Raw genomic sequence first — 26,106 nt, 5'->3', positions numbered from 1 at the left:
AGCAATTTTAGATCAAATTGCACACAAAACATCAAATGAACTATGCCACTGTCATGTACTTACTGGATCCCTTGCTGAAGTGTGGTTACTAATAGCTATTCACTATACCACTAAACCTGAAATCTTACCAGTATTCTCAGTAATGTGCGCTGTACAAAATATTATTAAGGCAAAAAAGCTTGCCTTTTATTTACTTTGCAGGGACTGCCTAACCAGTGTAAATACCACTCACAATTTGTATAATGAAAAATATAACTTTTCAGAATTCTGAATATGGTATGCACAGTGCAATTCTACCACTAATAATTTCCGCAGGTAATATTATCTGCCCCATTTCTTGCAGTGCACACTCAGGGACTGGCGTTTGTATCACCGCCCATGTCGATGTTGTTTGTGCCCTAGCACACCCAATCTCTACAATCCCCTGCTCCGCTGGGACTGCCTCACACATCTGCTAACCAGACTACCTTCTCACAATCCACTCTAAGATTTTAATAGGAAACAAGTGCAGAAAACAGCAAGGCGGTGTCTTATTCCCAAGCACCAAGGAGAATGGACCTTTTAATAGAGAGGATGGCGCTAGACAGATTCACCCAGGTGTAGGTGATATGGTAGAGCCGCAAGGGTATTTGATGTTGCTCTTGTATTAGAGTGAAGCGGTTTATTTTAATGGTGTTTAAATACAAGCAGCAACGTGGGCTGCCCAGGTCATAAAAAAAGAAAAAAAAACAAGAATGAGCAATCCTATCAGTTCACTTTAGCTGTCTTTTTGTTTTAAATTCCAGTAGAAAACAACTTAGCTTGGACTGGATAAGAAATATCCTGGGCAGTAACAAAATCCCTACGGCAGCATTAAACCCAGGAATCTCTGCAGCACACGGTAAGTGGAAAATGTCTCTTTTCTTTGGAATGAATTAGCAGTGTTTATATCGAAGCTTTGTATTAGGTTCCTGTTATACTGTGTGTGTGCATCATGTGTTAAGGGATGTGGAATAGTTACTGTGCCTCTGCAAGTAGAACTAAATGCAAACTACTGTTTAAATAGAACTGCACAAGAAATATGTTTTTTGTTGGTAACATGCATCAAAAAACATACTTGTACACTAAAACTGTATTTCATGTACGCATATATGCCTTTAGAGTACGTGTTAGTAATGTTTGATTGATCATTTTCACAGTTCAATAAACAGTTTTCAATTCTTAGTTTGAAAAGTAATGCCAGGAAGTATTTAGTCAAACTGCAGTTATAAAATCAAGCCTACTAGAACAATGAGCTGCTATTACATTGATCAAATAATGTGATTTAATGTATTGCTTTAAGTATTAGAATAATGCATGTGAACTTGAGGTTATGCATCGTTAAAACCCATTTGGTTGTTTATTTATTTTCAGTGTAAGTTAATTTACAGGCAGTCATTGTCAGCAAAACTGAGCTTTTTGTTGTCTACAAGTGTAGAAATATTTGAACCAGATGTGCACTGTTTCTAACAGAGATGTTTGATCTTTCAGACTTGCATGGAGGGCTTTAAAAACGATCCTTAGTTTAAAATGGAGTGTTATTACAAATCCTTGGAGTAGAACTTGATCTTCTAAAGCTCACCACATCAGTTGCTTTTTCTTTTATTTTACCAAGGCCAGAACTTTTGTTTGCATTGTATAGTAAAGGTAAAGACATGTTACTACAAATTACTCTTTAAAATATCAAAAACATGTGCCATGTAGCAGGTAATTCCTTTGCAGTCTTCAAAGACTACATTTACTAAAATGTGTGTATAGTAATGTCAACACCTAGTTTTTGTGTATGTTTCTGGTTTGTACATGCTTTATATTGTTTAGTAAATATTACATTTCACCTACGCAATATAGTAATGTGTAAACAGGGTTATGTAATCTGTATGCTACATTATTTCAAACAGAGTTGGTACCTTCTAATTCATATTTTATACCATCGACCCACCTTGACATGATCTCCAAGAAAGGTGTCATAATGCTAGATATTTTTCAGTAGATGTTTCAGACCTAAACGTATATGACAAAAATTTGTGTTGTATGCAGAATTAGTATTTGTTTGATGTTTATGTGAGACGACTTCTTACAATTTTACAAACACATTTAGGGCCCTATTCTGATGAAATAAGGCAAATGCAAACTCAGTAGTTAAAGTCAATTGCATGTGCCCCGCAGGGAGTGGCTTCTCCAAAAGTGTGATTCTGATGAAATTGAAAACTTAGCGCAATCGTTTTTAGTGCCACAGTGACAGTGCCCAGCCAATCAATGCTGAGTAGGTTGGAAATCTGCTATCCAATCAGGGCCAGGCAACAATCCCTTTAAGAGACAGCGTGCTCTTGCAACACTGCAAGGCTCCGACGATTTTGAATGTAGAAGTGGTGATCATGTCACTCGACAGTAGCACAGAGCAAGACCAGCACAAGTCAGAACTGCAAGTGGTAGGTCACTCGCCGAGAGAATGCGTAAACCACGATTCACGACACAGGAGATTGCTATATTAATATCTATTTACATTCATCCACTACTTCTGGTTTTTGATTCAGTGTTATAATGTGTGGTTTCTATATTCTCTCCCAATGGCCTGTCCTTGTATGTGCTAACTAGGTCCACATACTGTTCTAAACTTCATAAAATATTTTCTTTATATACTATACTTTTGTGTCAATAAACCAATTTAGCCTAACTATGTTGTTTCTTTTGTAATCTATTAATGAACAGAAAGTGCAGTGTTGTTAATCTGGGTTTAGTGGATCGTTGTTAGCCGTCAAGATAATTACAAAGTATTATTAACGACAAACAAAAACAAAAAAAACACTCACGTTTCACAACACATGTTCTCCTTCTGGCCATTTAATATAACCATTCACAAAGGAACAGATCACATCACTACGTCCCCTTTTTATAACGTCACCCATGACCCCTTGGTCAACGAGTGCATTCGCTCCTCAAATCTGCGGATGCCAAGTCGTTTCCCATCCAGGTCATTGAGTCTGTGTACTGTAGCTATGCCCCCTTTCTAGATGGTCGACATCCACCTAACCCTGGGAATAAACTGTTATGCCATTTAGTCCAGGGTACTCTGTTCCCTTTACACAGCGCCCTCGCAGGTCGGGAGGGAGATCTAACATCAAGAATCACTCAATCTCTGTCACAGGACCCCATTGCGCTGTCATCAGAACCGTTTCGGTCAGTGGCAACTTGTGACTTGAAAAACTAGTGGGGCAACCGTGCTCAAACCCAATGCCTGATTTTAACCATTTTTATGTAAACATTAACCTAGCTTTCTAACATTACCAGATCTTTCATCTCAAACAGTCTATACCAGATTGTCACAATCAAGAGAGCTGCAAACAACACTTTACTGGCAAGGGTCTCTTATCGATAGCTGCATCTGCACTAACCTGAGCATTTGAAATGGATGTATTGTCACACTCTCGTGTTGTTAATAACATTCTGAACAACACAAGAGTCAGATTCGGTTTCTGTTGATATTTCTGGCGTTGGTGGTTTAGCATTTTTTGTTGTAGAAAAACTCCAAACCTAGCTGTCTTTTTGCCATTTTAAAAGGGCTACATTAAATTCACTCTGTTTTTAGCACATATTTTCACTGACTGAAAAAGTGAGTCTCACACAAGAAACAAGGGTCTTAGACACTATTTGTTTATGTTATTAAGGTTTGAAAGTTTGAAATAAACTGCACTTACATACTCTCTACCCACTTATGAAAAACATAAAAATATATATTTTTATTTTTAAATAAACCCTGACAGCAGTGGCATACCAGGATTTTTTTTTTCAGGAGGGGGTGGAAACGGTAACTTTTTTAAGGTGAGTAATCACAGTGGTGCAATTGGCAACCTGATTTCTTATTCATGCATTGACGTTTTATTTTTCGAAAAATAAAGAACAATCTTTTTTTTTTTTTTTTTTTTAACAGAAGATCCAATAACCAAATACACTGTTGTGCAAAATAGTTAAAAAAAAATAAAAAAAGATTCAGTTTAGAATACTTCCAATTAAAAACAAAAAAGGAAATACACAGCAAAGGACTCGAACTTTTAACATGCTCATCAGATTTCAATTTCACATTATCATAATAAATAAAAATAACAATATATAATTTAATTCGTAGTTATGGTTGTTCATTTTTGTTAACTAACATTTTGTATTCAAAGCAAAGCAAACCACTTATTTAAACTCACAAATCCTGACTAATTTAATTACTGTTTGACTGGCGCAGGACTGCTAGTGGTAGCTGCTAGCTTGTTGTCTTCAGACAGTTCATCAACAGTTTTCTGCCGTTTAAAGAAATTAGGATGACCAAAACAAATAGCTATTTTTAAATTATGTTTTCCTTTCCCCTACCGTTGTCAGGCCGTACTTCATGTCTCTCACTCAGTGTTATGTCACGTTGCGCGTCCTTTTGGACTGTAAAGTGTAAAAGCTGTGTGCATTGTGCAATCAGAAGAGTTCAAGGTTGAACCTCTCACGAATGACAGTAAATAGCCCAATCACAAATAGAAATTTGGCAGACAGCAAGCACGTCATTGGTCAGTTGTGAGTGGCGGTTCATGTATACTAATTGAAAGCGGTACTGATTGAAGCATATTGAGGAGACCAAAAAAAAAAATCTTTTCAGCACTTTTTTTTTTCCTGTAGTGGCAGAAATTTTGGGTGGGCACGTGACCAGGCGTGGCACTCCCCCCCCCACGCATCGCCACTGGCTTTGGTGAATATGTTAATGATACCACACCACAAAATGTATGCCGACCAGTAGTGATGGGGCAGGCACTATATAATGGCACAGGACATGTCACAGTGTTTTTATTTTATGTCTTCTCTCCATTTATGCACCACAGAATTGGGGGCAAGCACCATTGCACTTGCATTTGCACTGTGATCAAAATACAGCCCATAGTGTAATAACTGTAAGATACAGGATTTAAGGCATTGTTTCTGCTTTGTAAATTACATACTGTGCGCTGTATTCATACCTTCCTACAGATATTTATTTAAGATTATCCCTGTTTGGCTTTACACTGGTTCTGTTGATCTGTTGGGTCATTCGAAGGAGTATGTAAAAGAAACCATGTGGTATTAATAAGATTTAATTTACATACAGTACACTGTGCTTACCTCTGTGCTCCACAAAGATGCAGTTTTATTACTGTGAAGAAAACATTATGCTCAAACAGTCGGATATTTGTCTTTTTGCTTTTTCATTGTTTTCAGACTTCTCTAAAAAAGTTACTGAAATGTAGTCATCATACTGTATTTATCCATTAGCCCACAGTATTTGTGTATGTGTGTATATATATATATATATATATATATATATATATATATATATATATGTGTGTGTGTGCGTGCGTGTGTGTATTACACACCAATATACATAGTATGGGCTTTAAACCTCTCCCTGCAGATATGCCTTAAACTTAGTTGTAAAAAAAAAAGCTTTATTGAGGGATCAGTTGGATGATTTAATAATTAGAAAACAGGTTTGTTGGCATTTCATACATCTAAGCTATTTATATCTCATGCAAGTTTAGAAAATCCAGTCTACCCTAATGGCGGATCTCAAAGGCAGTAAAATGAAACCTATATAGGAAGTGGGGGTGGAGGCTTTGTGCTTTGGCAAGTAATGTAGTTATCCACTTGCAGCAGCTCCAGGTTTGGCAAGGCAGTCAAAAGAAAATACCTTGTGATGTAGTAACACTAATAAAATATAGATGCGCCTGGCAACATAGAAATACCTACAGTATTGATATTTGTATTATTTTATTAATATTGTTGTTTTTAACTTGGTTGTGAATGTTCCTAAGAAACTAAGAAGGCTGTGTGATCCAATGGTTAAAGAAAAGGGCTTGTAACTAGGAGGTGCCCTGGTTCAAATCTCGGCTCAATTACTGACTCGCTGTATGACCTTGAGCAAGTCACTTAACCTCCTTGTGCTCTGTCTTTTGGGTGAGATGTTGTTGTAAGTGACTATACAGCTGATGCATAGTTCACACACCCTTGCCTTGGATAAAGGCATCTGCTTAATAAACAAATAATAACACATTGTTAAAAGCATTGAAGACTCTGAGGTGCTCTGTTCACAAACCAATATGTGCAGTTGGAGGGCAATCACTCTTAAAACTAACTAACAACTAACTAAGAAATACATCAATAGTATCATACCATAATTTTCTGATTTTATTGCAAAACTGCTACAATAGAAAAAGTAGTATCATAAAATTACTGACATGTTCCATAGCAAACACCAACCTCTTTTGATTGTTTTTGCAGCTTTTTAGTTTTATATTTGAATTAGTAACCATCCATGCGCAACCTGTGGTATGTTATGGCATCCTCATTATATGGGTGGGCCCATGTCCTCTCTGGCAGCACTAGTGTTGGTCAGGCTACTTTAATTACTGAATGTGTTTTTAAAGCTGTTTATTTGAATTTAATGACCCTGAGTCACATATACATGTGTTTTTTTCTTCTTCTTGCAGACAAAATAATAATATTTAACCTCACTTAAAAATAATAAAGAATCACAGCCTTTGCAAATGAAAGATTTCTCATGCAAGGCACAAGATCACAGCTTTCAATTGAAAACCTCAAAACAGGTGTAATTACCACTTTTGATTTGGTTTTTAAAGCATTAGTAAAACAAAACGGCATTTGGGCGGAGGTTAAAAGTACTGCACACAGAGTAAAATATTTATTTGCCTTTGCTGTTTGGCCTCCAGCAAAAAATTCAGATTTTTACAGCCTTCAGAAACACTAAGCCTATAAGCCAACATCTGAAATACAGTACATTTAAAAAAAATACCACTGGGATTACCAGGACCACATAAAAGCTGCATATCCATTTAAGAGAAACACGATTTGAGGATTTAATTAAAAAGCATGGGGTTTTCCAGGTTCAATAGAGAATAGAGCTATTGATTTTTGTGCAAGTTGATTTCCCTTCGTACAGTGTGTGAATTAATTAAAATGCAATTCCAATGCAATTCTCTTTTGACAGAGAATAATTAGTCTTCTGGACAGAAAGCAATTTTTGTAACGTGTTGGAATTATTCAGCAGGGTAAAAAATGAGTCAATTTGCTGCAAGTATAAAAATGCATATCAGAATTACCCAGTACTTTTTTGCTTTCTGAAAATGAATAACAATTTTATAATTTCTACTTAATCAGTTTAACTGCACAGCAAGCCTAAACGTGATACTGAATGTGTTAGGCATTGTACTGTACTGCAGAACACTGGTACTTTAAGACAATTTAATACACTGAAATCAAAACTGCTGTATTATAATTATTATAACACATGGTGAATGATATTTTTCCTATATACTTCTGTATCTAGTTTTACAGTCTTAAAAGATACATTTGTGGAAGAGATTAATAACACAAGCACTTATACAAAATAATAAGTGACATATGTAAATGCTTTTATTTGAAATCATTCTCATCCATTTATCACTCTTACTATGTGCTCGTATTACTAGTATCTTTACTAAGATTTTTATTTTTTTTTAATAACATAAACTGGTCTTAGTCAAACCAGCTCTTACGTGTAATTATTTACTATATTCTCAATTTTTTGCTTTTCTTTGAATTTTATTTTTTTGCTACTGATTTTATTATATTTAACATTCAGATCTAATTTATAAATCTTAAAATATTTAGCAAGCTCATTTGTTTATAAACTCCAGATTTAGCTGACCTATTAACTATTTAGCTAAATGTTAAATCTTAAGAGATTTAATCAAGTTATAAATTCAATTTTTTAGGTTTAAAACACGTTTACATCTTGATTCTCAAAATAAGTTGTAATATATATATATATATATTATATATCTATATATTATATAATATGTATATATATATATATATATAGATATATAGATTTAGCATATTTACAATGTTGAAAAGTTAATATAATATTTTTTTTAAAAATAAATTATATCTGAATGTACACATTTTTAAAAAATATTTATCTATTTTCACTACATTTATAAATCTGCAGGAAAAAGTTAAATCTGGAAAAAAAGACATGTTGAAATATTAATGCATTTTTTTTTACACATGGCACCCCATACTTGACCTCCCGCCCGCTCGCTCTACATGGGAAAGAGCAAAAAAATGTACAAATAGATCATAATTCAGCCCCACCCCCCCACACCACAGGATTATGTATTATATATTGCACTTCCCCAAAACATACTTATTTGAAACTCCCTAAAGGAAGAAAAATCTATATTATTGGTGTAGAAATCATGAGGTGGTTTCAAACCACCTCATGATATATTGTTTCTGTTACATATTGATTGCCTGTTACCCGCAACTTGTCAGCATCAAATAATTACGCAAAGCCACAGACATATGCAGAAAGCCATATCTTAAAATATCCTCTTTTGTAAATCCCACAGTCCATCCGTGTGAACTCATCATTCAACAGCAAATTACAGGAACCCACCAGCAGGCGTTCCATAAATATGTAAATAAACTTGCACATTCATCACAACAAATTATTGGACCTGTGTTGACATTCAATCAAAAGTATGATGGCCATGAAAACACAAAGCAACTTGTCTGAGCTTAACGACATTCACCCCATTCACACTTGCAGATTAGGCCGGCCCAGGCCTTATCTCATGTGAGAATGCTCGAAAAATGAAAAGTCGGCCCTGGCCCAAGTGAAATTTGGTCCAACTTTTTGATGCGGCCTAAAGTACCAATGCCGCCTCAGGGCCGGCCTTAACGCATGTGTGAACCCAACGCAGACTCTGGGCTGGCCTTAACGCATCAATGCGGTGACGTACCTCAAACCACTCCTATACTAGGTCGAGTGTAGAAGTTCAAACAATGTCGGTTTTAAGATGTAGCAGCTGGGACGATGCAGAAATTATTTATTCAGTGCTTGTCAGGCATGTCAGGTACAATTAAATTTAATACGCGTGGTTTTAAATATTTCTTTCCAGAGTATATCAGGTTTAAAAGGTATTTAATCGCAAAAGGACAGCCCTGCATCTCCAGCCAAGCCCCACCCCTTGTTTACTGTATTTTTCACATACCTCTTTATTGACGTAGATACTCTCCCGATCATTCGTTTTATCACCAAATTCCTCAACAATGCGATCCAAGTCATTATTTTATTACTATAACATCTCAAAAAGCTCTGCAAATGTCAGTGATATCCTTTGAGCGCTGGATGCAGATGCAGCTATCTCCTTTATGTCCGTGTTATCTCTGTGGTGAAAACCTTCAAGTTTGTCAGAGAATTCTCAGAAATACTGAGCAGCAGGCCAAAGATAAACCCACCACGGATCTTGGATTTTAAGGAACCTACAACGATCTCCAGCCCGGAAAATAGCAATGGGGAATGCACTAAATACACCGACACTTTTGACGATGATGATGCTGAGTCATTCATGATTGGTAAATATTTCTTGATGTGTCGTTTATTAAACCATATGGAAGTGGCTGTAATCCACATCAAAACATTATGAAGCATGTATAAATTAGCGCTGTACAGTGGGATATTACTTTACATAAATCCAAAGTGTCAATATCTACATTAAGGGCAGGAAATGTACGGTAGCCATTTGGTGTACATCATAATGGTGGTTCTAAGAACATTAAAGAGTATTAATAATAGACTCCTAGTGGAATTACAATATATGCACAGACCATACCTAAGAACACGATTACAAAGCAGTTTCTCCATGACGCCCTTAACTTTTTAAAATAATTTACCTTTTAATGTGCTGCTGTTTCTGGCTGTGTGTTTTATTTTACTGTAGCAGAGAGAAATGCATGCAGCCAAAGGTGCCTTCTAAGACATCATCTCAGCCACACAGATGGTTCCCGTCAGCATTTGCCAGGAAAATACATGCACCCTTGATCTGCCATGAATCCAGTACAGGACAGCTGTTTTATTTCACTAAAATTTACTTTTTATTTTGTAAAAAGGCACACTGATAAAAGCTGGAAACATTTTAGAAATATGAGATCAGCAGAGTTCATCAGAGGCACAGAATGTCAGTCACAGGTTGTTAAAGTAGACTTTGCAAGTACAAATTGAAAGCTTATTAAGCCTTTTGAACTATGAATTGTTGTCTTCACTCTAGACCCGTAAGCCCGTGGAAAGGTTGTATAGGCACACCTACAATACTTTACTTGGGGAATCTATTCAGACTGGGCTAGATTGTGTGCAGTGTAAGGAGCACAGTAACTGGAGATTGCATGAAACCAGAGGTGGCAGAAATTGAGAGGCATTTTCATGCAGGTATCAGAATCCGACATTAGAGAGCCTGCAAATAATTTGAAAATTAGCTCCTAGGAAAAGAGGAAATCTCTGTTCTCATGTATCTGACTTGGCATGGTTAGACCTGCACAAAATATGAAATTCAAAGAGACTTCACTTAATAAAACTGCAGATAGCGGGTCTTTTTCCAGTATTTGTTTTTCCATATTGCAATAATTGCATTGCATCCTTAGGACCTACTAATGAATTTGCAACTCTCCTTGTTTTATTGTTTTGATTTAAAAAAAATGCTGAAATTGTAGGGGAAAGATCCAGTGTATGTTTTAACTTGAGCCAGAAGCAGTTTGAAATCCGTCTTTGATCTGCTTCCTGTCTCATCTAATATAATGGTATGCCATAGGAAAGCTGCCTTTACTCTGAAATAAATATTGATTTTGTTTTAGTCTATCAGTCTTTATATAATAAGGGTGAACTACCCTCCATTCATAAAGGTCAACATACAATGCTGTTTATTTCACCTTACATAACAGCTTGCATCAGAAACTAAACATGTTCACCATAGAATGTTTAGTGCATTCTTTTTGTTACATCACAACTTGCCTGCCTTTTACATGCAATAAGTCTACTATTTTTACTCAATACTAGCCTGATTTTAACCGTATATGATAATCCCTTGGCTATAGCATATCTTGGTGATGCAGTGATCAGTTACGTGTTTACTCACTCCCCAAAGCCTCTGAGATGTCCAGACATTTTGAGAAAAAAAGAACGGACAGGATCATGTACATGATTTGTGTTGCTGCTCTTATCTTAACATCTCTGAGCACTTGTATTTTGCCCCTAAGCATTTGAGAGGTCTTGAGCCTGTTATTTCAGTTCCAATAGAGATGCAGCATATTCCTAATATAGCAGGCTAAAGAAGTCGCTCTGCAGGGGGTGTTGTGGTGTGAGGTTAAGTATTAGTCAAATGTGTCTTTCCCAGTTAGTGCAGATGTATATATTTCCTTAGAGTAGTCTATAGTTTATGTTGTTGAACAATATTTATACATACAATATTATATACATATTCTATATTATTCTATGTATAACTATACTATAGTAGATAAAGAACCAAAAATCAAGAGCTTTTGGTTGTTTTAGGTGTCTTTTTATTGATAGCAATGGCAGAATTAAATACTGCAGCTCTTTTAACTTTACTAATCTTGTTGGTATTTCCTCAGGTCTCAGTGATTATTTTTGACTATAATAATTTATTTACATTACAAAATACAATAAAAAGTAGTCCACATTAAAGTGAGTTTACAGGTTAAAAGACAATGATATTCACTGTTAAGTAATTTTTCTCAAAGGCTATTCTATTTTCATTGGGAATTTAAAGACTATATTCTAGGTATTGCAGGACATATCCTGTGGTCAAAAAAGAAAACCTGTCCCAATGTTTCAATTAAAGTAGGTGAACACTGTAATTCAATGGATATCATTGTGAGTTAATATATATATATATATATATAACTATACCATGGCACGCTTGGCAATATATCAGGATAGCCTGATAGCTTAGAGGGAAATGTAGAAAACAAGGCAGTCATTCTTCTTGAACTAAGCATGAGAAATGTCAAAAGCCATGGTCCTCAGTCATTTTAAATTATGTGACAGCAAGGTTTAAAATTGCATACATGTCTCCTAGCTGTCCAGTGTGGGAAATGTGAGACAAAGGGTGTTTGCTTGGAAACCAGTTAAAAACACATGTACTGTAGGTGCCAGAGGGAAAAAACTACAAGTAGATAATTCGAGGACATCAGAGTGTTGAGTTTATTTGTTGTTAATGCTGTGAAATCCTTCCAAAGTTGTGTGAATTAGGAGTACAGTACAATAATATACAATTCACAACAGGATATTCCTAAGGCAGTGGGTGTTGATTAAAATCTAAAGCTTTGGAATAAAAGTACATAGAAAAATAGCTGAGATCATGGAGATTACTGAGGAAACCACACTGCTTGTTATGAAGATGTGTCTCCTTTAAATTGTAGGCATTGTTATGGTGATTTACCAGTCTTCCATTTTAAAGGACAGTCAGAAAGGTTTTCTTCCGAAATGCTTAGCTTGCTTGTGTGAATTGCTGTCAGTGTGGTGAGTGAGCAGGCAATATGAGGCAGTGGGTGCTTCGGATGGGAATGAGAAATGGTGCAAATGTTTGCTGACCGTTAAACAGTACATTTATGAGAGGACCTCAAACAGGTAGAAACATTGTTAACTGCCTATGCCAGGCCAGAAAATAATCTGCTTTACCACACAATTCACTGCATTCTATTTGTGTAAAAAAGGGACATATATTTTTCAGGGTTGACTTGAAACATGCTGACATTTTTATTACACTATTTCAAGTTAAGTTATGGTTAAGCTAACATTTTAGCTTACACTCCAAAAAAATATTTTTGTTTGGAAAGCCAAATACATGTGAGTTTAGGAAGAAATAAGTTCTATTTGCTTTACATGCATTTGAACATCATCCGTGGCAGTAACTGAGATGCTGGTGCAACTACACAGTAAAACTCTGAAACAGCAGTAATGCATGAACGTAAATGTATCAAAAAATCACTGTGACAAATGGGGGATTCAATTCAGTTCAGTTCAGTTGCCCTAGAGTTCAGTTGAAGAGGATTTTCCTTAATTTACCCACAGAATTTTTTTTTTACCAAGGCATCCTCAATTGAACTTTGTTGTTTGAAAGCTTCACAAAACAGTAAGTTACCAATGTCTTCCGAGTGCCACTACTTGTTTTCATTATTTCTTTAAAGATTAGGTGATCAGTGAGATGTAGCTGGAAAAGTTTATGCTCCACTGCACATAGCTAGCTCTAATGACAGTTAGGCCTTTTCACACATCTTTGAAGCCTAATAAGACTGCAGGCACTTGATAGTAGTCCTGACTCCTAATCTAAATCTCCTCAGTGGGTGGCTAACCTTTGTCAATTTTTGTAACAGGCTTATCCACTATCCCAAGATGACCAGCTTGTATTTGGGCCTTGGACCTTTCCTAATAGTTCAGTTTTATACCTTGTGACTATAAAATGGATGCTTTTTAAATACATGTCAAGACCTGTTAAATTTAATCACATAGAAAAATATGGAGTTTTAAGTAGTACTTATTTTTTCAGTTTATTTGTTAGAAAGTAGATGTTTTGAGCTTCTATGATAATTGACAAATGATTTATGTAATGTCTGGATGACTTAACTTGTGTGGATACTTTGTTATTTCATTAATGTCCTATTCAAACCAGGATATTACTCACTGAGACAATATATGATGGCCAAACTGCAGCTCATGAGCTGCATGCAGCACTTGGGCAGTTAATCTGGTGAATTGCTGGATTACACACACACTGTGGCTTGAATGAGTGGAAGAAAGAATAATAAACATAACCAAAACAGAAACAAGACTGGGCGAAAGAGTTTGATTTCACTGAAAACAGTGGTAAACCTGTGTCTCACCTGCAGCAAATCATCACACTGTAGTCCAGGGGTCTCTAATCCTGGTCCTGTAGAGCTACTGGGTCGTCTGGTTTTCGTTTCAGTAGAGCTCTACTTAATTGCACAAATTATTGGCTTAATTAGTCAGGATTAACAGGTGTTCCAGATCTTTAGCCATTGATGATGTAAAGACCTAGAAAACCTGCTGGATTGGGGTTCTCCAGGACCAGGGGCCCCTGCAGTGCAATCTGTATAAGGTGAGCAACCTCAAATGTCATTATGAAACAAATCACAACACGTTTTCATTTATCCTCCTGGATCAGAAGGCAGATGCTCCTTTCGGTGTTCAGTAAAGAAGCTGATTTAACGACTCAAGCGAGTTTTGTACGGCAAGCCTGTAATATCGCTCGTGCCAAACGTCCTTATTCAGATGAATGAAACTTTTTATAAAATTGGAGTGTTAACGCTAAACTATTGAATGCATGTTTAAATGCTATATTGCAGGTCTAAAATGATGATATTTTATCGTACGCCTCGTCCTGAGCAGGTACTGTAATCCCTTTCAAAATAAATACAGTGCATGTGTTATCCACAAAGCTCTCAAAAAGTATTTAATACATACAGAAGTCATACAAAAAAAAGGTTTTATTTTTTTTTTGTGTTTTTTTTTTTTAAGCCAGCATTCAGATATTCAAGGAAAGCTTGTCAAAAAAAATCCTTACAAAATCCTTATTTTCTGTGGTGTTTTTGGTGAAATCACATCAGTTATTGTATTTTGCTTCATAATATCTGGATATATTTACATTTAAATGCGTAATACATACAATAAACAGAAATAATGGAAATACACTAGTCAAGAAGCTGCTCAGTGTTTATCTCTGTTTATATGCAGTCGATAGAGCTGATTATAAAGATCAGATGAAAGAGGAGAACGCATGGGTATCAATTGCTGAACAAATGCAATCAACTTGTGAGTATTTTAACCTCACTGAAAGTGTAACCGGTGAATTAATTTTAATACAGCTGAGGTAGAAAGAAGGCAGCTGCAAGAGAAAATAAGTGCAAAGTTCATGTCAGTGATGTCAGATGGTTTAAGCGATATCGCTGTCGTAAAGAGGAGCTAGTATATGTATGATTCTGCCAGAAAGGGCTGGTGATGCTGCAGTTTGTGGGCATGCAGTCTGTGGAGAGGGCAGATGCCCTACAGATCTCAGAAGCTTTATCTTCCCTCATGAGGCAACTTGCATCAGACCCTGCTGAGACTGCTCATAAATGCTGGTTGTTTTTGTATTTTCTTTTGTCGTCGTCATCCCCCAGAATGGTAAAATGTCTGTGTGGACGGTGGATTTTTCCATCCATGAGCTAGTGCATGGAAAAGTTAATTTCAAGACCTGCTGTACTGCACAACAATGTTGCTAGTATTTAAAATGTCTTGCTCACAAATATTTCATGTTTTACAGTATTTGTCTTGCAACTCTCGACCATATAGAAAATCTGGTATGTGGTTCGTAAGGTCAGTAAGATTGGCTACCCCTGCAATATACCCTCATTTCAGACATTGAGGTCTCTAGCATTAGGCATCGATTACAGCCACAGTACATGTTGTTTTATTATTGCAATGTCATATAACTTTATAGTACACAATGTTGCACATACACATATTCATGCTTATCAGAAAAAAAACCTTCATTTTAGATAAAAAGTAAAAATGATTTAGAATGGTTTGCATGTGAATGACAGTTATGTTTTACATACTGTAGCCGTCTAAAATGACACTGTGGCATTGTTATTTTGAAAGCCACTGTGGTTTATGACAGATCAGAAATGTCTTTGGGAGAAAAGCTTTTTTGAGTGCCTCAGCTGCTGAATACATTCCTAGTGCAGTCTGCTTGAAAATGATTGGTTTAATTTGATTGAAAACACTAATTATAAAATGCTATTGGGGAGGTAATGAAGGTTTTGCTTTGTCATTTTTACATTGCTTCAAAGTGATTTTAATACCTACAAAAAGCAGTCTATCCATTGTTCTTTGCAGCTGCTGCTTCTAAATGTTAGTGTTTTTAATGACGATTTTTTTTTTCTTTAAAACAAGTGAGAACATTTTTTACTTGTAGAAAAATATGAATTATAATTTTACAAACATGCAATTGTGGTTATATAAGCATTTGGGCTATGCAATTGTTTAATTTAGTTTTATTAGACCTCCACCTAGTGACCCATTTATAGTCTGAAAATGTTACAGTATGTTTCTAAAACTCAGGGTGTATTAGGAGGAGTTCCACTTTGCAAGCAAACCTATCAGCCTAGCCCATATCTTCTACAGAGAGGTATTTCAGCCATTGTCATATAATCGCTATGTATAGATGGGTTTCAGTGATTACTTGCACAGGCAAACTGTAATTCAGAATTGTGCAGATATACTGTTTTAATTCACAGCCTGATTCTGTTAATGTAATGTAATTTAATTTAAAGAAATGGGAGGTCCTTACATACATGAGTGATGCATTTTCAGTTTTGAAACATTTCAATAAAATGCACTCTTTTTTGTATAGCGCAGTTTTACCATTTCTGTGTACAGCTTGGTCACACAGTTAGCTGTGTTAGTTATTGTCAGTTGCAATAAATGTTCCACAACACACCGATCACATGCAAGCGTAACCACTTTACAAAACTGTGGATGCAAACAATTCTTTTTTTTTTTACAGCTAATATCTCTTTAACTCATTTCAATGAAGGTTCGATCCTCCCATCTCCGCTTTGGCTATTAGCTGCAGCCAGATAACTGAGAGACATAGCGCCAATAAAAAATGGACACACGCTGTGAATCTACAACCTTGCAGTTCCCAAGCATGAGACTTAACCCCTATACAAAAGATCCATCCCATACACAAGTGTTGTTTTCTCTTCATATCCCTTTACATTGTCAAACATGAAGGGTTCAGCAGTGTTCATAATGGGAGTGCATTATACCACAAGACTCAATGCAGTGGAAAAAAGCCAATCAGAAAAGGGAAGTCATTTAGCTAATATTTAGAAATTCCCAGAAAACAGGGTTCCCGCTTATTTTCACTTACACTGTACAATTTTGACTAAAGTAGGCTGGTGCCAGGGCTTTTATTTGTAGATATTAGGGATGCAGATTTAGTGAAAAGCACAAACACATACTGTTTGTAGAGATGTACAGCTCTACAGTCCAAAATCATTCACTTTAACTTAAACAAAGATGGTACTGTTACACCACTGTCAGTTGCTAAGTACATTATGCTTTTGGAGCAGGTAAAATAAAGGAGTGCATTCCATTTATACTAAGGGGGAATGCAAACACCTGATAGTGCTTATGGCGCTGCAATATTTAGAGTTCGAATCCCCGTGTCTAACCCTCCAACCTAAGAGGTAGAGAAACGTATGGAATCACGTTACCTATATAAAGAATGGACTGTTGTTGTTGTTGTTTCATGATGGTGTAACAGGGAGTTTCCATGGCTTTGTGTAGAGAGGATGTGCATAGTATTTTGTTAATAGAAAAAACAATGTGTAAATAGAGTCCAGAAAGCATAAAGAAAGAAAGCATCCATGTGCAACCAAAAGCCGAGCATACTGTGTCCACTCGGTTCTATTTAGTGCAAGGACTGCTGCTAATGCTGTTGTATGTGTGATTGGTTCCATTGTTGCTTCACTGCTTTCTCAAATTTCCATTATAGTTTCTAGAACAGGGGCCATATTCACAAAGCTGACTTAAGTCTAAGACCAAAAAAAGAACTTAAGTTACTTCTGCTGACTTTATGATCAGTTCTTAAGTCTAATTCACACTGCAATTTTCTGGGGGGTCTTAACTTATCTGCATTCTGTCTTTGCGCATTCTGTCTCTTGCTCATGTGAAAGTTGCTCGTTGCTGCTGGGAAAATGACAGCTTGGCTCCTTCACTAGGATTATAAAGTAAGAAATATAATTGTATCTAAAAAGGTACTATAAATATATGTACAATATGTTGTAATGCAGTAATGTCAAATAATTCAATATTTTCTATTGATAACACATTGTTTTATAATTAGATTTTAAGATTATAAAGCGATTATCACCCTGATGGGAATGGGTAAAAGCCTGACTAACATAAACACTACCAGATTCCGATAGTCTTGAAACCAGCATCAATCGATTCCTCCTTGCCCACAGCTCACTTAGAAAAAGAACCATCTTCATAGCACTCACTGACAGAAAAAGGGAAGCCACATTTCACAGGGCAAGAGATTTTTTGATTAGCTGTGCTGATAGCATTAAAAAAAAGATATCCTCCACAACAAATTTAGCGACGCAGTAACAAATCGCAAGAAAAGCGAAGCGTGGTCAGAAATCTACAAGAAAATTAACAGTGATAATCCCTTTGTTACGGGACAGGTGGTGGCCCACTACGAAAAATATCCACCATGTCAGAAAAAATAATCGAGCTGTATGGGGAAGAAGTGGTTGCAATGACGGGTGTCAGCGGTGTTCAGACTGCATCTATTTAACTAGAAACCATGCCGTCTGCGAGCGACTCCTCTTTGGATCTGAGTGCAACCCAACATCCACCTGCACCTGCTTGCTGTAGTGACCATCTTCAAGCCAACCAGACTTCCATTTGTGGGGAAAAGGGACGCCTTCATTGCAAGGTTTTGGAGTTGGAGAAAGAAAAAATTACAAAGTTGCAGCTTGAAATTGTACTTTTGCAGAACCAACTTTCTGAAATAGGTATAAAAATTGTTGAGGGCTGTGGCAAAGTGGTTGGTAAGAGGAACAGATGTCGCGGTGATGCGGTGCAGGAGTGATGAACAGACAACAGTGATTCAGTGAATAAGTGCTTTATTGCTCTTTTCCAGGTCTGGCGACCGTCAAAAATAATAAATCCCCGGCAATACACAACAATGTGTAAAGCACGGGGATAATGAAAACAAGGGCACAGTCCCGAACAAAAACAACGGTACGGTCACCAGTCCTGGGGATGATCGAAAACGTGCAGGTGCTCAGTGCAGTGGTACTCCGGATAGTGCTCTCCTTTCGATAGCTCCGGAGATGTGCGTTAACTGTCTATTAGTGTGACAAAGACAGACAATTACAGACAGACAGAAAATAACACACAGCACGCAAAACACTCTTCACAAATACTCTGAGAGCTCCTCTCTCAGTCCTTCTCTCCTAACGTTAACCCAAACGAAGGAGAAAATCAGCGTTACCCTGGCCCCTACATGTAATCCCGCATGATATCGAGGTAAACGGTTGCAGCTGCCTTATTACTTGCAGCTGCCTCTCGTTTACCTTTCAAATCAATACGGTCTTACAACAGAGTCGCGCTTCCCTCCAGGCTGACCCACTTCCCTGACCCGGAAACGAACTGTCAGGCCAGCCCTTCCAGATACTTCTCCTCCCGCTCTTTAGCGCCCTCACAGGTCGGGAGGAAGATTCATCACCAGAACTCATCTTTCCGTCACAAGGGCACAGAAGAGTAGGCCCTAGATTCATTCATTCATTCATTCATTCATTCTTTCTCTATCTATATATATATATATATGGACAACAGCTTTGTTTTCTTTGCTTTTTGGCTATGTGTGTCCCAACCTTTTCACTTTAACTTTAGATATTGAAAAAGAAATGAAGCCTGAGAGCATTTAAATGTTGTAAAATTGTAATTTTTTTCAACATTTTAAAAACATTTATAACTGTAAAAACACATTTAATATATATATCTATATATATATATATATATATATATATATATATATATATATATATATATATATATATTGTAAGGTACCAGGGAGGGGGTTAAAATCCTTCCCTGCTAAAAACCTTGTGAGAATGCACATTTGGGTGTTATGGGGTTTAATTGTAATTGTTTTAATGATTTAGTTAATCCTCGGCACCTGATCGTAATTATAAATTAGAGACAGGTGCAGGGTATTTAAAAGAGGCAGCCAGACTGATCGGGGCTGCTGAGTGAAGAGCCCGACTGCGTGTGTGTCCAGTCGTATTGAAGAGAGTGCTGAGAGAAGCCCGTTTTGGTGTTTGTCAGGTAAACGGCTTAGCCGTCCTGTGGTTTAGTGAGGAACCAGTCTATGTTTAGTCAGAGCTCCAAGAGGGAGCTAGGTGTTTGTTTTGTTTTCATTTCTGTGTTTATTAAAAAGTGCGCGTCAGCGCCGTAAAAGATCAATTTTTGTGTCCTGGGTCTATCTTAAAGGGGCAACGAACTCCGTGAGTGCGAGGATCGTTTTACATATGGTACCAGAAGTGTGTGTGGGCGCCCCTATGACCCAGTAAAATGGAAACCCTAGAGGATTTGGTCGCTTTGATGAAGAGAAACACTGCTGCTCAGATTGAGCAGAATAAGAGATGGAGATTGGAACTTGGATTGCCAGAGCCAGAGCCGACGGAGCTGGATCTGCTGCTCCAAAAATGGGAGCAGGCAAGACAAGCCCAGCCGCCGCTCCCAGAGCCCAGAGAGGAGGAGCCGCCGCTCCCAGAGCCCAGAGAAGAGGAGCCGCCGCTCCCAGAGCCCAGAGAAGAGGAGCCGCCGCTCCCAGAGCCCAGAGAAGAGGAGCCGCCGCTCCCAGAGCCCAGAGAGGAGGAGCCGCCGCTCCCAGAGCCCAGAGAGGAGGAGCCGCCGCTCCCAGAGCCCAGAGAGGGAGAAGCGATGAACAAAGAGGAGGAGGTGAGGTGCCCACCTCCATCACCCCAGCGAACCAGTCCGGCACTGCCAGTTGCGGTCCCTTGCCCCTTGCTCCTGGACACCCTGCCGGTCTTCCTAGACCTTCCTGCGCTGGACCTGGAGCCCAGGAGTCTGCAACATTGGCCACAGCTTTTCCCCTGGTTCCCTGCTCCGCTCTTCCCGAGCACCCAGACGTCGCTGGGCTGCTGCCAGACGTCGCTGTTGCTCCCCCTGTTCGCTGCTTCGCTCCCCCTGGGTGATCGGACATCGCTGCGCCGGTCCCCAGTGGAAGATCTCTGTCCACTGCTGCATCCTCCTGTTCCCCGGTCGTCACTTCGGTCGGCCCTGTCATCCCGGTGGGGTCCCTTGTCGCCGGTTCAGGGTCCCTTCCCGGAAGTGCCGGAAGGTTCGACCCACCCTCAAGTCCGCCCGTGGAAGAGGGCGGAAATGGACATTTCGGGACTTGAGTGTGGGTGGTTGTGTTTTAGGGGAGGGGGTGGCCTTGGTATGGCCGATCAGTGTTTCACACTTGAGGGGGAGGATGTGTAAGGTACCAGGGAGGGGGTTAAAATCCTTCCCTGCTAAAAACCTTGTGAGAATGCACATTTGGGTGTTATGGGGTTTAAATTGTAATTGTTTTAATGATTTAGTTAATCCTCGGCACCTGGTCGTAATTATAAATTAGAGACAGGTGCAGGGTATTTAAAGAGAGGCAGCCAGACTGATCGGGGCTGCTGAGTGAAGAGCCCGACTGCGTGTGTGTCCAGTCGTATTGAAGAGAGTGAGTCTGAGAGAAGCCCGTTTTGGTGTTTGTCAGGTAAACGGCTTAGCCGTCCTGTGGTTTAGTGAGGAACCAGTCTATGTTTAGTCAGAGCTCCAAGAGGGAGCTAGGTGTTTGTTTTGTTTTCATTTCTGTGTTTATTAAAAAGTGCGCGTCAGCGCCGTAAAAGATCAATTTTTGTGTCCTGGGTCTATCTTAAAGGGGCAACGAACTCCGTGAGTGCGAGGATCGTTTTACAATATATATATATATATATATACACACACACACAATATATATGTTATAAGTTTTTAATAAATATTAATAATAAATACATAAATTAATAATCTTTAAAAAGAGAAAATACATTATTAATCTGATTTTAGAATATGCTTGTCTGTCTGTGTGATATTTATGATTTTCATTTAAAGTATCTTTCCACAGTCAATTAATGTTTGTCCAGCCTGGTAATTTCCATCAAACTTGTTATTATTGTCATTGCTACTGTCCCCCAACAAAGATGTTTCATCTAAGGATTCTCCCTGAGAAATGGCAAAATTGTGTAGAACTGGACAAGCTGCTACAATTTTACAAACACCCTTTGCATTACTAAGACCTCATCTTGAATATTGTGTTCCGTTCTGGTCACCTCGCTACAAAAATGATATTGCTGTTCTAGAAAGAGTGCAAAGAAGAGCGACCAGAATTATTCTGGGTTTAAAAGGCATGTCATATGTAGACAGGCTAAAATAATTGAATCTATTCAGTCTTGAACAAAGAAGACTACGCGGCGACCTAATATCACCATTCAGAATTCTAAAAGGTATTGACAATGTCGACCCAAGGGACTTTTTCGACCTGAAAAAAGAAACAAGGACCAGGGGTCACAAATACAGATTAGACAAAGGGGCATTCAGAACAAAAAAGAGGAGGCACTTTTTTGAGGGTCTGGAATCAACTCCCCAGTAATTTTGTTGAAGCTGACACCCTGGGATCCTTCAAGAAGCTGCTTGATGAGATTCTGGGATCAATAAGCTACTAACAACCAAACGAGCAAGATGGGCCGAATGGCATCCTCTTGTTTGTAAACTTTCTTATGTTCTTATGTTCTTCTTATGTAGTGAAAGCATTGTTTTAATACTCCAAAACACCTCTCCATGCATATACATGTTTTTGAACGTGATTGGTTGTATTTTTCTTTTGCAGCTGTATCAAGATTGGCAAATGGGGTCATAAGCCACTTCTTACACTGATACCCACTGTCTGCTAGGAGTAGCCTTTCAACATGACCATTTTCAAAATCTCTCCTCAGTTGACTCTCTCTCAGAATTCGTGAATCATGGGCACTTCCAGTCCATTTTGCAACTAAATTGCGACTGCCATAATAGGAATCTGAGACCATTTGAATATTCATTAAGTGATAACCTTTTCTATTCATAAAATCTGCTTCATGAGCTGTTGATGCTTGAATGCGGACATGTGTGCAATCAATCGCACCAATCACATTTGTGAAGCGTGCAATTTCGTAAAATCTCTCCTTCCGTGTTTGGAAATTACTTGGAAATACCACGATCAACATTATTTGAATGCAAACTGAGTTTTTTATAATATTTTACAGAAAGCTTGAAAATAAATTGGATTTATTGTTGTTAATTTATAAAGTTGTTTTTAAAATTGGTTTACTATTTATGTAATCTCACAATCATCAATACAGTACTTCAGATTACAATAAAAAGTAGCCTAGGCTACTCTTTGCATATAAAAAATAAATGTTGCAAATTGCGAAGGCTATTATGTGTCAATATTAATTATTATCATAGCCTTGCACATGTCTGGGAGGGGTCTGAGAGACTGTGAGAAAGAAAGGATTCCCGGTAAGTAACGTAGAAATCCTTGAGCTTTCTTAAAAAATACTGTATTGAGACCATGGGCTGAAAACAAACAACTTCAATAAGAAAAGAAGTTCGGAACTCGGCTGCTGCAAAGGAAAATATCGGGGAATGAAAAGGGGCCTAACCTGTGAATGGGATAAGAAATCGATGGTGTGGAAAGCAATGGATATAGCAGTTGTTATATAGCCTACTGTTTTATAATACGAACATACTTCGGTTAACTCCATTTAGTAGTTTATTTATTGCATAGAATCGTAAATGTGCTGTTTATTTTCATTGTGCTTTGCTAGCATGTGGCAGAAAATGATGTGGTGGTTATTTTTAACTGTACAATCTAATTCTGGCTATTTTAAATAAGTTTGAGTAATTTTAAAGATAGTTATATGTGTTTTTTTTTTTTTTTTTTTTTTTTACCTGCAACAAAGGTGGAATTGCATTGCTTCTGTTAGTAGAGTGAGAAAGGTCTGTATTTAAAAGATTATAAAGATTTGAATTGACTGTCTCCCAAAAAGATATCGACTTCTCAGGTAAAAATTTCCAAAGGGTTTTCCCAATATACAAAAACACGCGGAGAGCGATTTTTTACGTCTGGGTGATCTTCAAGTAAATCGTACAACATCATCTGTCGAGCCATTTAAAAAAAAAAAAAAATCACTGTGGTCAATAGCAAGTTAGGACTTAAGTCTCCTCCAGGGTTGTCTTAAAGTTAAGACCATACTTATGACCAAAATTCTGATAGGACTAGTTCCTGAATAATATTTAAGTCCAAATGGAGGATTTATGACCAGTCTTAGACTTAAGTCAGCTTTGTGAATACAGCCCCAGGACATTTAACAGGTTGCTCATTATAATTTAAATGCTCATATCCTCGTTCAAGAAATTAAACAGTTTTACGAGTTCTAGCATTTCCTAACAAAGTGCAGAAACACACACAAGGCCTGTAATGGTAAGAGCTCTGCATATTACCGAGAAGGGTTTACCCATTTTGGGAAAAAAGGGACTTCAGTAAAACTTGAAATTACTATTGTATTGTTTTATAGACAACCACTGTTTCCATGTCCTACACATGCAGGAAAGTGGTACAATTTGAGAACAGTGGGTACACATTTCCCCCATTTTTTAAGGGGTTCAGAAGAGATGTCTTTCATAACCTGTACCTACCACACTGGCTCCATTTAATACAAATATGTTCCGTGATATTCTGGTGTTGATAAATAGATCATCATCCAATCCAATGCAATGTACAAAGTACAGTGGTTAGTCCCAGAAGTGCAGTGGTACCTCAAATAGTATTTACTACCAATGCAGAACAGCTGCATGTGACAATTATAATACAATAATAATGAAAACACAATAGGTCTCAAAAGGATTAAGCACATCTGCAAAAATGTGGACTTAAAAGAAAAAAAAAAAAATTCTAGAAATGTTTTATAGATTACATATATTTTCAAGAGACTTTTAAAATACAACCCCCCACCCCCACCTCCAATAAAACAAACAAAAGCATTAACATCTCTACAAAATACTAAGTACCTTAACAAATAAATCAGCTCCCAGTGCGAACTGTGTGACCCCTCAGGTTGTTCAACTGCAGTGTTTGCAAACTGACAAAGTATCAGATTCTTCCCTTTTTATCAGGTCAGTCACACTGGAACGATAATGTTCCTTGCTGTAGCTTGCTCTTTGCTTGTATATCCTGTAATTAGGGATGTTGATGGGGATGAATGACCAAGAATGCCTAGTCCATTGAGCATACTGGCCCCACCCTGAAAGGTCCCTGTAACCTTTGACAGCCTCTTCTACGATCCATAAACGTTGTTGGAACAACCCTCCATGCTACTCCCTTCCCTTTCATCACTATGCTTTTAAATAAGAATGAATCTTATTTCGGAAATGTGTAAGCAGTATTTTGAGACACACGTTCAGTCTTCATTCATCTTTTGCTGAGAAATTTAAATTAGTTGCAGCACCACAGTCATTTGAGTAAAATTCCATTCATCATGGTGTAATACGTGTTGTGCTTGAGGGCCTCCGTGTCTTTCAAAAGATTAAAATGTCATACTTCCTTTGAATTGCTACGTAAAGTAATGGGGGTGACAGTAGTGAAATTAAACTACCCTAATACAACTACTTCTGTTAAAAAAAATATATATATTGGCTCATATTATCTTTAGCACCAATGTAATCCCGTAATCTCTTTATGTTCTGAAAAACATTCATCAGTCGCAAAACAATTACTGTCACGAAGATCTCATAATGTTTTTTTTTTTTTAGTATCTGACCTGTATAAAGCCTTTATTCCCTTAAATAGATTCAAATGACAGTGCGATTTAGGATTTGTCAAAAAAAAAGAACATTGAGGATCATATTGTTGAATGTTTTGGGAATAACATACTTATCTGATTAGTTTAAAAGCACTCACAACAGCTCCTCCAGTTGCCACACCCAAGCAGTGAATATTGCCAAGCCTAACTTTGTGTGGCTTGTAGGGGTTACTGTGTTTTTTGAGGCAAACCAACTCTAGACAATGTTCCATCCCTAACCCTTGAGAGTGCAAAGGCCAATTTCCAAATAAAATGTGACTGTCGTCCTTTTTGAAAAAAACATATTACATTTATATTTCGGCACTGGATATGATAAAGTTGACAGTGGAAACTTTTAAGATTCTCAGTTATGCTTCTTTACCACAGGCTTCCAAATATTGATTGGACAAAAAATGGTTTCTGACAATGTTCTGTAGGTTCTAATATGCAATTAAAAAATCTAAGAAAAAGTGAGAGCATGTTTTGTTTCAGAAATATACATCACATTTTGGATACCTTTTTATTTACATACTGTAAACCAGCCAAATGTAATCAAGAATAAATCCTACCTTAAGTCAAATGAAAATGTCCACCTATGTGTTGGATGGATTACCTTAACATTTAGTAAGCTAGTGGAGTTGCTAGGTAGCTTGAATTCTAACATTTCAATACTGGACTTCCCCTTTTCACTTACATGGACTAAAAAAAAACTACTGCTTTTGAGAGAAATCA

General features: G+C 37.5%; 1 protein-coding gene across 1 annotated transcript in view; it reads left to right on the top strand.

Moving 5' to 3' along the window:
• The first annotated feature begins 585 nt into the window (after window positions 1–585).
• The window catches only part of LOC121319912 (semaphorin-3A), a 129,566-nt gene continuing 104,045 nt past the window's right edge, over window positions 586–26,106 (top strand). Inside the window, exon 1 of the mRNA XM_041257869.1 lies at window positions 586–880. The gene's annotated coding sequence lies outside the window, so the exon portion shown is untranslated. The remainder of the gene's footprint in view (window positions 881–26,106) is intronic.

The sequence above is a fragment of the Polyodon spathula genome, chromosome 8 (assembly GCF_017654505.1).
Source record: "Polyodon spathula isolate WHYD16114869_AA chromosome 8, ASM1765450v1, whole genome shotgun sequence".
Classification (NCBI taxonomy): Eukaryota; Metazoa; Chordata; class Actinopteri; order Acipenseriformes; family Polyodontidae; genus Polyodon; species Polyodon spathula.
The sequence above is the reverse complement of the archived record's forward strand: the minus strand, read 5'-3'. Positions and strand labels throughout refer to the sequence as shown.